This window comes from Hyperolius riggenbachi, chromosome 6 (genome assembly GCF_040937935.1).
Source record: "Hyperolius riggenbachi isolate aHypRig1 chromosome 6, aHypRig1.pri, whole genome shotgun sequence".
Lineage (NCBI taxonomy): Eukaryota > Metazoa > Chordata > Amphibia > Anura > Hyperoliidae > Hyperolius > Hyperolius riggenbachi.
The window spans coordinates 391,240,091-391,256,870 of record NC_090651.1 but is presented as its reverse complement, the minus strand read 5'-3'; the positions used below and the strand labels follow the sequence as shown (position 1 = coordinate 391,256,870).

The following is a 16,780-nucleotide window of genomic DNA, read 5'->3' as shown; positions in this document are numbered from 1 at the left end:
CCTGGTCGACAACCTGGCGCAGCTCGGTGTTGACCCCACACTTCGCGCATGGGTCAAGAGCTTCCTTTCAGACAGGACACAACAGGTCAAGCTCGGAAACTGCTCCTCCAGCGTGAGAACTACCAATACAGGGGCACCTCAAGGGTGTGTACTGTCCCCGCTTCTATTCTCTATGTACACCAATAACTGCACTTCCGCCTCAGACTCCATCAAGGTCATCAAGTTTGCCGACGACACAACAATCATCGGTCTCATCGGCGAAAACGGAGAGCGGGAATACCGCGGGGAGATAGGGAGAATATGCGAGTGGTGCAAGAACAGCAACCTGGTCCTCAACGCAACAAAGACTGTTGAGCTGATTGTTGATTTCAGGAGGAACCCTCCCACTCAGGGCCGGGCCGAGGCATAGGCTGGAGAGGCTCCAGCCTCAGGGCGCAGTGTAGCAGGGGGCGCAAAATTCATTCAGCTGTCATTCCTAATTGTGTTTGAAGCAGAAAGAAATAAGAAAAGGGGATATATGGCAGTGACTGCAAGCCAGATAACTAGATATTAAGGTGTTGGGGAGGTTGTGGGCCCTGTGGCGCCTCTTAGTCTAATAGCAATCAGTGTGTGACGGCTTGGGAGGCAGGGATGGAGGGGCGCACTTTGGTGTCTCAGCCTTGGGTGCTGGAGGACCTTGTCCCGGCTCTGCTCCCACTCACCCACCAGTCTACATAGGCGAGACCGAAGTCTCCAGAGTATCATCGGTCCGGTTCCTTGGCACAACCTTATCCACTGATCTAAGGTGGGAACAGAACACCATCAAAATTCAGAAGAAGGCACAGCAGAGGCTTTTTTTCCTGCGCCAACTTAAAAAATTTGGGATGCCTCGGGAGCTGCTAACCAGCTTCTACACCGCTACCACGGAGTCCATACTTTGCTCCTCAGTTATCGTCTGGTACGCCCGCGCAACGGCCAGCGACAGACAAAAACTGCAAAGAATCATTAATGAGGCGGAAAGGATCATCGGATCGCCCCTGCCACCTCTCGATCTCCTCCACGTGGCTAGGATGAGGAAGAGGGCCACCAGGATTTCCTGCGACCCCGCACACCCTGGCAGCTGCTTTTTTGAGCCCCTCCGATCCGGCCGCCGCTTCCGAACGATCCCAACCAAGACCACAAGGCACAGGAACTCTTTCTTCCCCCAGGCAGTTCTGCTGCTCAACAACTCTGACCCCTGACTCTTCCGTCCTAGTCTGCAACCAGCATACTTGCCTTAGTGGCTCTTCTGCCTTCTCTTCTGCATCTCTAACACACAACATCACAATAGATGTCATCGTACTGTTATGCTGCCAGTTTGTGGAACTGTAGCCGCTAATGTATTGTAAATGCTGTCAGTATGTGTAATGGCCGTATATATGTAAAATGTATTGTAAATGCTGTCATTATGTGTAATTGCCGTATATATGTAAAATGTACAACTGTCATTACGTACTTGTCCAAGCCATGTGTACCACAAGCAATTCCGAGTACGGCACCACCGTACTTGGCGAATAAATCCATCTTGTATCTTGTATCTTGTATATGTGCCCAGTATATGTAGCCAGAGGTATATGTCCCCAGTATATGTAGGCAGGTGTATATGTCCCCAGTATATGTAGGCAGGGGTATATGTCCCCAGTATATGTAGCCAGGGGGTATATGTGCCCAGTATATGTAGCCAGGGGTATATGTGCCCAGTATATGTAGCCAGGGGTATATGTGCCCAGTATATGTAGCCAGAGGTATATGTCCCCAGTATATGTAGCCAGAGGTATATGTCCCCAGTATATGTAGCCAGGGTTATATGTGCCCAGTATATGTAGCCAGAGGTATATGTCCCCAGTATATGTAGGCAGGGGGTATATGTGCCAGTATATGTAGCCAGGGGTATATGTGCACTTACCCTGCACTCCTCACACAGCACTCCTCACACTGCACTCACACTGCACTCACACTGCACACCTCACACTGAACTCCTCACACTGCGCTCACACTGCACTTACACTGCGCTCATGCTGCACTCACACTGTACTTACACTGTACTTACACTGCGCTCATACTGCGCTCCTCAAACTGCACTCCTCACACTGCACTCCTCATACTGCACTTACACTACACTCACACTGTGCTCACACTGCACTTACACTGCGTTCACGCTGCACTCAAGCTGTACTTACACTGCACTTACACTGTACTTACACTGCGCTCGCACTGCACTTACACTACGCTCACACTGTACTCACACTACACTCACACTGCGCTCACACTGCACTCACATAGCACTCACACTGCACTCATACTGCACTTACACTGTACTTATGCTACGCTCGCACAGCGCTCACACTGCACTTACACTGTACTTACACTGCGCTCACACTGCACTCATGTTGCGCTCACGCTGCACTTACACTGTACTCCTCACACTGCACTTACAGTACGCTCACACTGCAATTACACTACGCTCACACTGTGCTCACACTGCACTTACACTGCGCTCCTCACACTGCACTCACACTGCACTCCTCACACTGCACTCACACTGCACTCCTCACACTGCACTCACACTGCACTCCTCACCTGAAGCAGATATGTCCATACAAAGCATTGTGAGTTTGTTTCCAGTGCAGTTCTGCCAGTGATCCTCAGTGTTATTTTGCCAAATAATAATATTATCAGAGAATATTGATGTAATGAGAATGAGAACGTTACTGAATTCACACAGATAATACGGGTCAGATGTTCTAGGATAAGATTTAGTGATGGGGACTCGCTACAGGGAGCGCTCTGAGGCACTGAGATAATGAGCTAGTCACAAGTAGTGCTATATATAGAAAGATGGCTGAACTGCTCAGAGCTTTCACTTCAAGAGACACTGAAGCAATAAACAACAGACAAAAGACAATATAATGAATTGTATGTTTAGTACGGATAATTAATAGAACATTAGAAGCATCCAGTACAGGCTAGATAGGTAGGTGCCCCCAGTATAGTTTAGATTGGTAGGTGCCCCCAGTATGGTTTAGATTGGTAGGTGCCCCCAGTACAGGCTAGATAGGTAGGTGCCTCCAGTATACGTTAGATAGGTAGGTGCCCCCAGTACAGGCTAGATAGGTAGGTGCCCCCAGTATAGGTTAGATAGGTAGGTGCAGGGCCGGATTACCGACCAGGCAACAAAAGCAGTCGCTTGGGGCCCCATTCAGAGTCAAAGGGGCCCCATTAGCACATAAACCAGCCCTTGCCATCCTGTCAGCGGTGGCTGGATGGTATAATGGTTAAAGGGACTCTGAGCAGTGCAGTAACTATGGAAAGATGCATATCATTTTAAAGCTCTCTTTCTCCTCTTTCCAATGATATCTGAACGGCTGCTCTATGCCTTTTAGTTTTCGATATTTTCGCGATTGAAATTGCGGCCACAGGACGACTTTTCTCCAAAGTCAGCGGTGGCTGGATGGTATAATGGTTAAAGGGACTCTGAGCAGTGCAGTAACTATGGAAAGATGCATATCATTTTAAAGCTCTTTTTCTCCTCTTTCCAATGATATATAAACGGCTGCTCTATGCCTTATAGTTTTCGATATTTTCGCGATTAAAATCGCGGCCACAGGACGACTTTTCTCCAAAGTCAGCGGTGGCTGGATGGTATAATGGTTAAAGGGACTCTGAGCAGTGCAGTAACTATGGAAAGATTCATATCATTTTAAAGCTCTCTTTCTCCTCTTTCCAATGATATATAAACAGCTGCTCTATGCCTTTTAGTTTTCGATATTTTCGCGATCGAAATCGTGGCCACAGGACGACTTTTCTCCAAAGTCAGCGGTGGCTGGATGGTATAATGGTTAAAGGGACTCTGAGCAGTGCAGTAACTATGGAAAGATGCATATCATTTTAAAGCTCTTTTTCTCCTCTTTCCAATGATATATAAACGGCTGCTCTATGCCTTATAGTTTTTGATATTTTCACGATCGAAATCACGGCCACAGGACGACTTTTCTCCAAAGTTGGCAGCTCGATTCAGCACAATGCAATGAAATATAAGGAACCCAGGGGGATATAATTACAAACATCATGCTGGTAGGTGTGAGGATGTAATGAATTAGTTGTGGGTATGCTTAAAGGCATATCCACAGGCACTGCTTGGAGTCCCTTTAAGGGCTCTGCCGCTGACACAGGAGACCAGGGTTCGAATCTCAGCTCTGCCTGTTCAGTAAGCCAGCACCTATTCAGTAGGAGACCGTAGGCAAGTCTCTCTAACACTGCTACTGCCTATAGGGCGCGTCCTAGTGGCTGCAGCTCTGGCGCTTTGAGTCCACCAGGAGAAAAGCACGATATAAATGTTATTTGTCTTGTCTTGTCAAATGATGCCGTGCGCTGCTGATTGTCTTCAGAGCCAGGCTCTCCTCCTAGGTGCCCCTCCTGCTACTGTGCGCTCTGCCGCTGCCCACTCCACCCTCCCTTCCCACAGAGAACAACAGCTGCAGCAAGAATGATAGCAGCAGATGGCAAACGCTCACTCACCTATCCATGATCCAAGCGATAGAGATCTCGTCATCTGAAACCCATCTGTCTCTTCTACAGTGCAGCCGCTCGCTCTGAACTTCCTGATTCTCAGATCAGACAGGAAGTAGGAAGTAGTAATAGTAGTAGTAACAGAGCGGCAGCACTCTAGAGGAGACAGATGGGCTCCGGATGACGAGACCTCTATTGCTTGGATCGCAATAGGTGAATGTGATTCATCTGGTGCTGTCATTCTCCCCCACTGCGGTTGCCTTCTCTGCTGGACTATCGTATTCACTGGGATGGAGGCTGCATGGTGGCTGTCTAGTTTGGGAGGAAATTGGTTGTTTGGTGGTGGGGGTGGTTATGTAATTCTGTCTGGGGAACGGCTTCCGGTTTGGCGGTGTCCAGAGCTTTCTGCTATTGCCAGGCTGGAGATGCAGGGGGAAAGTGCTGCTGCTGTGATATCTGGCGCCCTCTTCACAGGGGTGCCCCAGCCCCTGAGTGCAAATGTCCCAGCCATTCATCTCTCACTCTGCATTTTGCCGCTGCTATTCCCTGCATTGTACACCCACAGAGGAAAGCGGGCTGTTGCCCATAGCAACCAGTAGCTCGGCTGCCCCGGTGTGTGCGGCATGTTGCTGTGCAGCTGCATCTTCTGATTCTATTACGACATGATGGGGGGCCCCAAATCAGTTACTTTGCTTAGGGCCCCATTTAGCCTTAATCCGGCTCTGGGTAGGTGTCCCCAGTATAGTTTAGATAGGTAGGTGCCCCCAGTATAAGTTGGATAGGTAGGTGCATCCAGTATAGGTTAGATAGGTAGGAGCCCCCAGTACAGGCTAGATAGGTTAGTGTTAGCCATAGGCGAGGGTTAGTGTTTGGAGTAAGTAGCAGTAGGTTAGTGTTAGGCATAGGTAATGGTGGGTTAGTGTTAGGCATAGGTAGCAGTAGGTTAGTGTTAGGCATAGACAGCAGTAGGTTAGTGTTAGGCATAGACAGCAGTAGGTTAGTGTTAGGCATAGATAGCAGTAGGTTAGGGTTAGGCATAGATAGTAGTAGGTTAGTGTTAAGCATAGGTAGTGGTGGGTTAGTGTTAGGCATAGACAGCAGTAGGTTAGTGTTAGGCATAGGTAGGGGAGGGTGAGTGTTAGGCATAGGTAGTGGTGGGTTAGTGTTAGGCATAGGGAGTGGTGGGTTAGTGTTAGGCATAGATAGCAGTAGGTTAGTGTTAGGCATAGGTAGCAGTAGGTTAGTGTTAGGCATAGGTAGCAGTAGGTTAGTGTTAGGCATAGGTAGGAGTAGGTTAGTGTTAGGCATAGGTAGTGGTGGGTTAGTGTTAGGCATAGGTAGCAGTAGGTTAGTGTTAGGCATAGATAGCAGTAGGTTAGTGTTAGGCATAGGTAGTGGTGGGTTAGTGTTAGGCATAGGGAGTGGTGGGTTAGTGTTAGGCATAGATAGCAGTAGGTTAGTGTTAGGCATAGATAGCAGTAGGTTAGTGTTAGGCATAGGTAGCAGTAGGTTAGTGTTAGGCATAGGTAGTGGTGAGTTAGTGTTAGGCATAGGTAGCAGTAGGTTAGTGTTAGGAATAGGTAGGGGAGGGTTAGTGTTAGGCATAGGTAGCAGTAGGTTAGTGTTAGGCATAGGTAGTGGTGAGTAGTGTTGGGCGAACAGTGTTCGCCACTGTTCGGGTTCTGCAGAACATCACCCTGTTCGGGTGATGTTCGAGTTCGGCCGAACACCTGACGGTGCTCGGCCAAACCGTTCGGCCACATGGCCGAACTAAGAGCGCATGGCCGAACGTTCCCCGAACGTTCGGCTAGCGCTGTGATTGGCCGAACGGGTCACGTGGTTCGGGCCCGAACGCGCTCTGATTGGCCGAACGGTCACGTGGTTCGGGTAAATAAATACCCGAACCACGTCATATCTCCGCCATTTGTCTGTGGGTTTAGCTTTGGGTAGGCAGGCAGGGTAGTTCTCTCTCCAGCCACGCTAGCCAGGGCCCCCCGGTCATTGTGTCGCTGCTGGGAATAGTAGTACACCGCTCGCTCAGCCACACTATATATATATAGCATTGTTTACTGCCACTGTGTACCTCGCTCAGCCACGCTATATATAGCATTGTGTTTTCTGACACTCTGTGTACACAGCTTTGCCTGGCTAATATAGCATTGTGTGTACTGCCACTGTGCACCTCGCTCAGCCACGCTATATATAGCATTGTGTTTTCTGACACTCTGTGTACACGGCTCAGCCTGACTATAAAGCATTGTGTGTACTGCCACTGTGTACCTCGCTCAGCCACGCTATATATAGCATTGTGTTTTCTGACACTCTGTGTACACGGCTTAGCCTGGCTATATAGCATTGTGTGTACTGCCACTGTGCACCTCGCTCAGCCACGCTATATATAGCATTGTGTTTTCTGACACTCTGTGTACACGGCTTAGCCTGACTATATAGCATTGTGTGTACTGCCACTGTGCACCTCGCTCAGCCACGCTATATATAGCATTGTGTTTTCTGACACTCTGTGTACACCGCTCAGCCACACTATATACCGTTGTTTACTGACACTCTGTGTACACCGCTCAGCCAGACTATATACCATTGTTTAATGACACTCTGTGTACACCGCTCAGCCAGACTATATACCATTGTTTACTGACACTCTGTGTACACGGCTCAGCCTGACTATATAGCATTGTGTGTACTGCCACTGTGCACCTCGCTCAGCCACGCTATATATAGCATTGTGTTTTCTGACACTCTGTGTACACGGCTTAGCCTGACTATATAGCATTGTGTGTACTGCCACTGTGCACCTCGCTCAGCCACGCTATATATAGCATTGTGTTTACTGCCACTCTGTGTACACCGCTCAGCCAGACTATATAGCATTGTGTGTACTGCCACTGTGCACCTCGCTCAGCCACGCTATATATAGCCTTGTGTTTTCTGACACTCTGTGTACACGGCTTAGCCTGGCTATATAGCATTGTGTGTACTGCCACTGTGCACCTCGCTCAGCCACGCTATATATAGCATTGTGTTTTCTGACACTCTGTGTACACGGCTTAGCCAGACTATATAGCATTGTGTGTACTGCCACTCTGTGTACACCGCTCAGCCAGACTATATAGCATTGTGTTTTCTGACACTCTGTGTACACGGCTTAGCCTGACTATATAGCATTGTGTGTACTGCCACTGTGCACCTCGCTCAGCCACGCTATATATAGCATTGTGTTTTCTGACACTCTGTGTACACGGCTTAGCCTGACTATATAGCATTGTGTGTACTGCCACTGTGCACCTCGCTCAGCCACGCTATATATAGCATTGTGTTTACTACCCCTGTTCGGGGTGACTATATAGCAGACTATATAGCATTGTGTTTAATGCCACTCTGTGTACACGGCTCAGCCACACTATATAGCATTGTGTTTACTTCCACTCTGTGTCTGCTGGGAACAGTAGTACACCGCTCACCCGCCACTGTATAGCATTGTGCTCTGTGTCGCTGCTGACAATTGTGGTACACCGCTCACCCACCACTGTATAGCATTTCTGTACTGCCACTGTACTGCTGCCAGTCAGCGTGTACTTTAAGGATAAGTGAAATGAGGAAGAAATCCGGTGAAAGAGGGAGGGGCAAGGGAAGAGGTTCACGTACAGGCCACAGGGGAGCACCCAAGAAAACCCACTCAATACCGCCCATGTTGTCCAGGACAACAACCCTCACAGATCCAAAAGAACAGGACCAGATAATTACTTGGATGACCTCTCAAGCGTCCAGCAGTGGGTTAAGCAGCACCAGCACATCACGCACGAGGTCCGAGTCCTCAGCCAGTTACAAGGAGCCAGTAGGCACAAAGCTGACACAACCGGCAGCGACACCACGCACACAACTGCCAGATAACCAGACAACGTTGGAGTGAGCTGCGCAGAGGTTGTTCTGGGGAGCTCTACTCCACTGCTGTTCCATCACGTGTGCTGCTGCTGGGTTAGCGTTGCCGGTCCCTGTTTATGGAACCTCTTATCTTTATTACATTTATGACTGCATGGCGGTACAAAGCATGCTATCCGCACGCTTCTTGTCCTCATGCAAGGCCTGGGTTGTTGTGTCTCACAAAGCGTGGCCTTCTCCTCCTGCGCCTCCTCCTGTTCCATCACGTCTGCTGCTGCTGGGTTAGCGTTGCCGCGTGGTCCCTGTTTATTGAACCACTTATCTTTATTACATTTATGACTGCATGGCGGTACAAAGCATGCTATCCGCACGCTTCTTGTCCTCATGCAAGGCCTGGGTTGTTGTGTCTCAAAGCGTGGCCTTCTCCTCCTGCGCCACCCTCCTCCTGTTCCATCACGTGTGCTGCTGCTGGGTTAGCGTTACCGGTCCCTTTTCCTGGAACCTCTTATATGTATTACATTTATGACTGCATGCCGACAAAAAGCATGTTACCTGTGCAAAGAAAACAGACATTTCCCGCATTTAAAAGACAGTTTTCCCTTTGAAACTTTAAAATCGATTTTCTCAAAAACTATAAGCTCTTTTTGCTATTTTTTTCCCTCTTGTACCCACTCCCAAGGTGCACATACCCTGTAAATTTGGGGTATGTAGCATGTAAGGAGGGTTTACAAAGCACGAAAGTTCGGGTCCCCATTGACTTCCATTATGTTCGGAGTTCGGGTCGAACACCCGAACATCGCGGCCATGCTCGGCCTGTTCGGCCCGAACCCGAACCTCTAGATGTTCGCCCAACACTAGTGGTGAGTTAGTGTTAGGCATAGGTAGTGATGGGTTAGTGTTAGGCATAGGTAGCAGTAGGTTAGTGTTAGGCATAGGTAGCAGTAGGTTAGTGTTAGGCATAGGTAGTGATGGGTTAGTGTTAGGCATAGGTAGCAGTAGGTTAGTGTTAGGCATAGGTAGCAGTAGGTTAGTGTTAGGCATAGGTAGTGGTGGGTTAGTGTTAGGCATAGGTAGCAGTAGGTTAGTGTTAGGCATAGGTAGTGGTGAGTTAGTGTTAGGCATAGGTAGCAGTAGGTTAGTGTTAGGCATAGGTACGGGAGGGTGAGTGTTAGGCATAGGTAGTGGTGGGTTAGTGTTAGGTATAGGGAGTGGTGGGTTAGTGTTAGGCATAGATAGCAGTAGGTTAGTGTTAGGCATAGGTAACAGTAGGTTAGTGTTAGGCATAGGTAGCAGTAGGTTAGTGTTAGGCATAGGTAGCAGTAGGTTAGTGTTAGGCATAGGTAGCAGTAGGTTAGTGTTAGGGATAGGTAGCAGTAGGTTAGTTTTAGGCATAGGTAGTGGTGAGTTAGTGTTAGGCATAGGTAGGGGGAGTGTTAGTGTTAGGAATAGGTAGGGGAGGGTTAGTGTTAGGCATAGGTAGCAGTAGGTTAGTGTTAGGCATAGGTAGCAGTAGGTTAGTGTTAGGGATAGGTAGCAGTAGGTTAGTTTTAGGCATAGGTAGTGGTGAGTTAGTGTTAGGCATAGGTAGGGGGAGTGTTAATGTTAGGAATAGGTAGGGGAGGGTTAGTGTTAGGCATAGGTAGCAGTAGGTTAGTGTTAGGCATAGGTAATGGTGGGTTAGTGTTAGGCATAGGTAGCAGTAGGTTAGTGTTAGGCATAGATAGCAGTAGGTTAGTGTTAGGCATAGGTAGTGGAGGGTTAGGGTTAGGCATCAGGGATGCAGGGGTAACCTGGATATGCAAACTTTTTTACGCTATCCGATTCGCATTTGGATTCCGGATTTCTGTTGGAAATCTGGATAGCTCTCTGCGCATATTTGGTCGCATACACGGATATCCGCAGATATCCGTTGGATATCCGAATCCGGTAACTAAGGAGATGACGTCATTGAGCCAATCAGAGGGCTCCCAGCAGAAACCCAAGCAACTAATCACAGAGGGGAACTCTGGCCACCCCCCCCCCCCCCTTATATAAAGAGGCGGCCATGTGGAGGGAACTCGTCCTTGCTTTGTGACTGCTCACTGAGAGACACTCCAGTGCTGTTTGGTTAAAGCAAGTGCTTTCTACTGTGTTACACCCAGCGTTTTTTCACATTAACACCTGTACTATACCACTGATTTATTGTTATTTAGCTAGTTTGTTGTATTGTGATTTTATATATCTGTCACAATTGGCGCTAGGTAATCTACCTAATAAGCTGCACGTTATATGAGGGAATCCCTCAAAATTATATATTGCAAATCATAAAATAGATAATAACATGCGCCAGGGGCGTCGCTAGCCCTGTTTTAGGGGGGCACGTGCCCCCAATCTTTCCTGGGGTGCCACGGATCTCCGCCCGGCCGCCCCCTCTGTCAAGACTAGTGTTGGGCGAACATCTAGATGTTCGGGTTCGGGCCGAACAGGCCGAACATGGCCGCGATGTTCGGGTGTTCGACCCGAACTCCGAACATAATGGAAGTCAATGGGGACCCGAACTTTCGTGCTTTGTAAAGCCTCCTTATATGCTACATACCCCAAATTTACAGGGTATGTGCACCTTGGGAGTGGGTACAAGAGGAAAAAAAAAATAGCAAAAAGAGCTTATAGTTTTTGAGAAAATCGATTTTAAAGTTTCAAAGGGAAAACTGTCTTTTAAATGCGGGAAATGTCTGTTTTCTTTGCACAGGTAACATGTTTTTTGTCGGCATGCAGTCATAAATGTAATACATATAAGAGGTTCCAGGAAAAAGGACCGGTAACGCTCAGGGGCGTTTCTAGCCATTTTGTCACTCCAGGCAAGAAAACCTGTGGCGCCCCCCCCCCCCTTTCCCAGGGCGCCCTCCTCCCAGGGCGCCTCCACCCCACACAGCAGCAGTCCTTATTCCCACACACACAGAGTGTGCTGAACTACCTGCTGCCTGCTGTGCCTCTGGAGCTCTGAAGGAGACACACAACAAACAAGCGAATGGGGCCAGGGGGGGGGGCACGTAAAGGAAGCACCGTCTCCTGTCTGAAGCCAGCGGTGGCGCTCGAATGCCTGGTGCGTCACACGCTGGCTGCACTCACGTCATACCTCCCAACTTTTGGAGCCTGGAAAGAGGGACACTAAGACATGCCCCTGCCACACTTTTAGACACGCCCCATTCTTACATGCTGCGTATGCCTTCCTCCCATTCCTATACAGTTCCCTGGCGTCAAGGTATGCATCATGTTACATCCAACAACACAGTCTCATTCTTTACATACCAAAGGGATGATTATCTTTACTTTTAATACAGTTATGTGTAGCTTAGAAAGCTCAAGCATTCACAGCAAATTGATAATTAATGCATTCTATCATTTCAGGCACTGACACTCAGTTGTTTAAGAGACACTGAAGCGAGTAAAAAACTCGCTTCTTCTCTTATATTCAGCAGCTGCTAAACCGCCGCTATCCCGCTGCACAACGGGGGTCCCTTACCCCCGAATTCCCCCCCTGCAAAATCAACGACCAAATTGGTCATAGATTTTGTTGCTCCTAGAGGCAGGGCTAACGGCTGCAGCCCTGCCTCACAGCGCGTCTATCAGCGGCGCATAGCCGCCTCTCCCCCGCCCCTCTCAGTGAAGGAAGACTGAGAGGGGCGGGGGGAGAGGCGGAGATACGCGCTGACAGACGCGCTGTGAGGCAGGGCTATAGCAGTTAGCCCTGCCTCAATGCGGAAGAGATCCCCGGCGAGGACGGAGGGGATTTGGGGGTAAGGGACCCCCGTTATGTGGCGCGATAGCGGCGGTTTAGCAGGGACACACATGCCCCTGCTGAATATAAGAGAAGAAGCGAGTTTTATACTCGCTTCAGATTCTCTTTATGTGGACCTCAGACAGTTCACTGTGCCTAATTTATACTTGAGGTTTCCTCCCACCCCATAAGGATTGCCAGCTTCCTCGTCATCCACATCAACCACTCCTTCGTCCCAGCATCGCCTCACGTATCTTTTTCAGTTGCAGTGCTTTGTGCATGTGCAGCTTGGTCACACGTTGCCGTGGCTGGGAGTATTTTGCGCTTGGGCGAAGAATGGGGCACACTCGTGATTGGGCATGTGCAGAACACCACGACTGGCCATGACTTAAGAAAATACAGAAGGCGACAACAGAGCGACTAGGGAGGATGGTGAGGGAGCCTACAGTCCTCATGGGGCTGAAGGAAGCCCCAGGTAAGTATAAATAAGGCACAGTGAGTGTACTGTCTCAGGTACACTTTAAGCATGTAACCAAAATCAGTGCTAAATATACAGACTGCTGCATCAACACAAACGTTCATTAGACATCACATTATATTCATGTGCTATACTTGTGAAATGCAGGGCACAGCAGGGATGCAGCATACATTTACACCTGACAACATCCCTCTGCTGATCCTGCATGGACAGTCATCCAGCTCCTGTGACACCCGACACCACAGTACAGGAGATAAACTCCTGTCAGAAACGTCTCTGCAAAAGCCATGTCCATCCTTCACTGATCCCTGAAAGAGCCCAGCAGCACCCAGCCTGCATCACACAGCAGAAGCCATGCCCATCCTTCACTGATCCCTGAAAGAGCCCAGCAGACACCCAGCCTGCATCACACAGCAGAAGCCATGCCCATCCTTCACTGATCCCTGAAAGAGCCCAGCAGACACCCAGCCTGCATCACACAGCAGAAGCCATGCCCATCCTTTACTGACCCCTGACAGAGCCCAGCAGCACCCAGCCTGCATCACACAGCAGAAGCCATACCCATCCTTTACTGACCCCTGACAGAGCCCAGCAGCACCCAGCCTGCATCACACAGCAGAAGCCATACCCATCCTTTACTGACCCCTGACAGAGCCCAGCAGCACCCAGCCTGCATCACACAGCAGAAGCCATACCCATCCTTTACTGACCCCTGACAGAGCCCAGCAGCACCCAGCCTGCATCACACAGCAGAAGCCATACCCATCCTTTACTGACCCCTGACAGAGCCCAGCAGCACCCAGCCTGCATCACACAGCAGAAGCCATACCCATCCTTTACTGACCCCTGACAGAGCCCAGCAGACACCCAGCCTGCATCACACAGCAGAAGCCATACCCATCCTTTACTGACCCCTGACAGAGCCCAGCAGCACCCAGCCTGCATCACACAGCAGAAGCCATACCCATCCTTTACTGACCCCTGACAGAGCCCAGCAGCACCCAGCCTGCATCACACAGCAGAAGCCATACCCATCCTTTACTGACCCCTGACAGAGCCCAGCAGCACCCAGCCTGCATCACACAGCAGAAGCCATACCCATCCTTCAGTGACCCCTGAAAGAGCCCAGCAGCACCCAGCCTGCATCACACAGCAGAAGCCATACCCATCCTTTACTGACCCCTGACAGAGCCCAGCAGCACCCAGCCTGCATCACACAGCAGAAGCCATACCCATCCTTTACTGACCCCTGACAGAGCCCAGCAGCACCCAGCCTGCATCACACAGCAGAAGCCATACCCATCCTTCAGTGACCCCTGAAAGAGCCCAGCAGCACCCAGCCTGCATCACACAGCAGAAGCCATACCCATCCTTTACTGACCCCTGACAGAGCCCAGCAGCACCCAGCCTGCATCACACAGCAGAAGCCATGTCCATCCTTCACTGATCCCTGAAAGAGCCCAGCAGACACCCAGCCTGCATCACACAGCAGAAGCCATGCCCATCCTTCACTGACCCCTGACAGAGCCCAGCAGACACCCAGCCTGCATCACACAGCAGAAGCCATGCCCATCCTTCACTGACCCCTGACAGAGCCCAGCAGACACCCAGCCTGCATCACACAGCAGAAGCCATGCCCATCCTTCACTGACCCCTGACAGAGCCCAGCAGACACCCAGCCTGCATCACACAGCAGAAGCCATGCCCATCCTTCACTGACCCCTGACAGAGCCCAGCAGCACCCAGCCTGCATCACACAGCAGAAGCCATGCCCATCCTTCACTGATCCCTGAAAGAGCCCAGCAGCACCCAGCCTGCATCACACAGCAGAAGCCATGCCCATCCTTCACTGATCCCTGAAAGAGCCCAGCAGCACCCAGCCTGCATCACACAGCAGAAGCCATGCCCATCCTTCACTGACCCCTGACAGAGCCCAGCAGACACCCAGCCTGCATCACACAGCAGAAGCCATGCCCATCCTTCACTGATCCCTGAAAGAGCCCAGCAGACACCCAGCCTGCATCACACAGCAGAAGCCATGCCCATCCTTCACTGATCCCTGAAAGAGCCCAGCAGACACCCAGCCTGCATCACACAGCAGAAGCCATGCCCATCCTTCACTGATCCCTGAAAGAGCCCAGCAGACACCCAGCCTGCATCACACAGCAGAAGCCATGCCCATCCTTCACTGACCCCTGACAGAGCCCAGCAGACACCCAGCCTGCATCACACAGCAGAAGCCATGCCCATCCTTCACTGACCCCTGACAGAGCCCAGCAGACACCCAGCCTGCATCACACAGCAGAAGCCATGCCCATCCTTCACTGACCCCTGACAGAGCCCAGCAGACACCCAGCCTGCATCACACAGCAGAAGCCATGCCCATCCTTCACTGACCCCTGACAGAGCCCAGCAGCACCCAGCCTGCATCACACAGCAGAAGCCATGCCCATCCTTCACTGATCCCTGAAAGAGCCCAGCAGCACCCAGCCTGCATCACACAGCAGAAGCCATGCCCATCCTTCACTGATCCCTGAAAGAGCCCAGCAGCACCCAGCCTGCATCACACAGCAGAAGCCATACCCATCCTTTACTGACCCCCGACAGAGCCCAGCAGACACCCAGCCTGCATCACACAGCAGAAGCCATGCCCATCCTTTACTGACCCCTGACAGAGCCCAGCAGACACCCAGCCTGCATCACACAGCAGAAGCCATGCCCATCCTTCACTGATCCCTGACAGAGCCCAGCAGACACCCAGCCTGCATCACACAGCAGAAGCCATGCCCATCCTTCACTGATCCCTGAAAGAGCCCAGCAGCACCCAGCCTGCATCACACAGCAGAAGCCATGCCCATCCTTCACTGATCCCTGAAAGAGCCCAGCAGACACCCAGCCTGCATCACACAGCAGAAGCCATACCCATCCTTTACTGACCCCTGACAGAGCCCAGCAGACACCCAGCCTGCATCACACAGCAGAAGCCATGCCCATCCTTCACTGATCCCTGAAAGAGCCCAGCAGCACCCAGCCTGCATCACACAGCAGAAGCCATGCCCATCCTTCACTGACCCCTGACAGAGCCCAGCAGACACCCAGCCTGCATCACACAGCAGAAGCCATGCCCATCCTTCACTGATCCCTGAAAGAGCCCAGCAGCACCCAGCCTGCATCACACAGCAGAAGCCATGCCCATCCTTCACTGATCCCTGAAAGAGCCCAGCAGACACCCAGCCTGCATCACACAGCAGAAGCCATACCCATCCTTTACTGACCCCTGACAGAGCCCAGCAGACACCCAGCCTGCATCACACAGCAGAAGCCATACCCATCCTTTACTGACCCCTGACAGAGCCCAGCAGACACCAGGCCTGCATCACAGTGCAGAGGAGAAACAATTAGCTCCATCAGGCAGGCAGGAAGTAACTTTGCAGTGAGCCCGTGTGTCTCTCTTTGATGATGATGATGGGGATTGGCAGCTGGGATAGATCAGTAGGGGCAACGTGAAAGATGCCTGTAATTACTTACTGTGTGCTGCCCGCAGTCTGTGCCCTTGCAGGGTTTGATGTAGCCGTTTGCTTGCTGCCCTCTCTCTGCCTAAGATCACTTTGGCAGCCAGCATAGATGAGCCTCCGAGTCCCCATCATCTCCAGCAGCATCTACCTCTGGAGGCTCTGCATCACGGATCAGCTCTGCCTCCTTCTTCCTCCGCTCTCTGGCCTCTTCATTCCTGCTTGCTGCTCTCCTTTTCAAACTGTGTCAAGCACAGTAGAGAGAGGCAGGAAGGGGCGGAGCAAAGCAGTGTCTCCGATCTGCTGGATCAAATCTGTGTGGCTGCTCGCTCTGAATGAGAGGAGAGGGGGCGGTACGAGAGGCGGCACTCGGGCACTGAGTAGGGCAGGCATGAATGTAAATAAATAAAAAAACACACTGCAGTAGCGGTGGTTTTGCGCTCTCTCCGCCTGTGGCGCTCCAGGCAATAATTTAGAGTTGCCTGATGGGTGAGACGGCTCTGGTAACGCTAACCCAGCAGCAGCACACGTGATGGATCAGGAGGAGGGCGGCGCAGGAGGAGAAGGCCACGCTTTGTGACACAACAACCCAGGCCTTGCATGAGGACA

At 50.9% G+C, this 16,780-nt stretch overlaps 1 protein-coding gene across 1 annotated transcript in view; it reads right to left on the bottom strand.

Moving 5' to 3' along the window:
• The window catches only part of LOC137523142 (formyl peptide receptor-related sequence 4-like), a 164,590-nt gene extending 148,199 nt beyond the window's left edge, over positions 1-16,391 (bottom strand). Inside the window, exon 1 of the mRNA XM_068243380.1 lies at positions 16,188-16,391. The gene's annotated coding sequence lies outside the window, so the exon portion shown is untranslated. The remainder of the gene's footprint in view (positions 1-16,187) is intronic.
• Between the last annotated feature and the right edge of the window lie 389 nt (positions 16,392-16,780).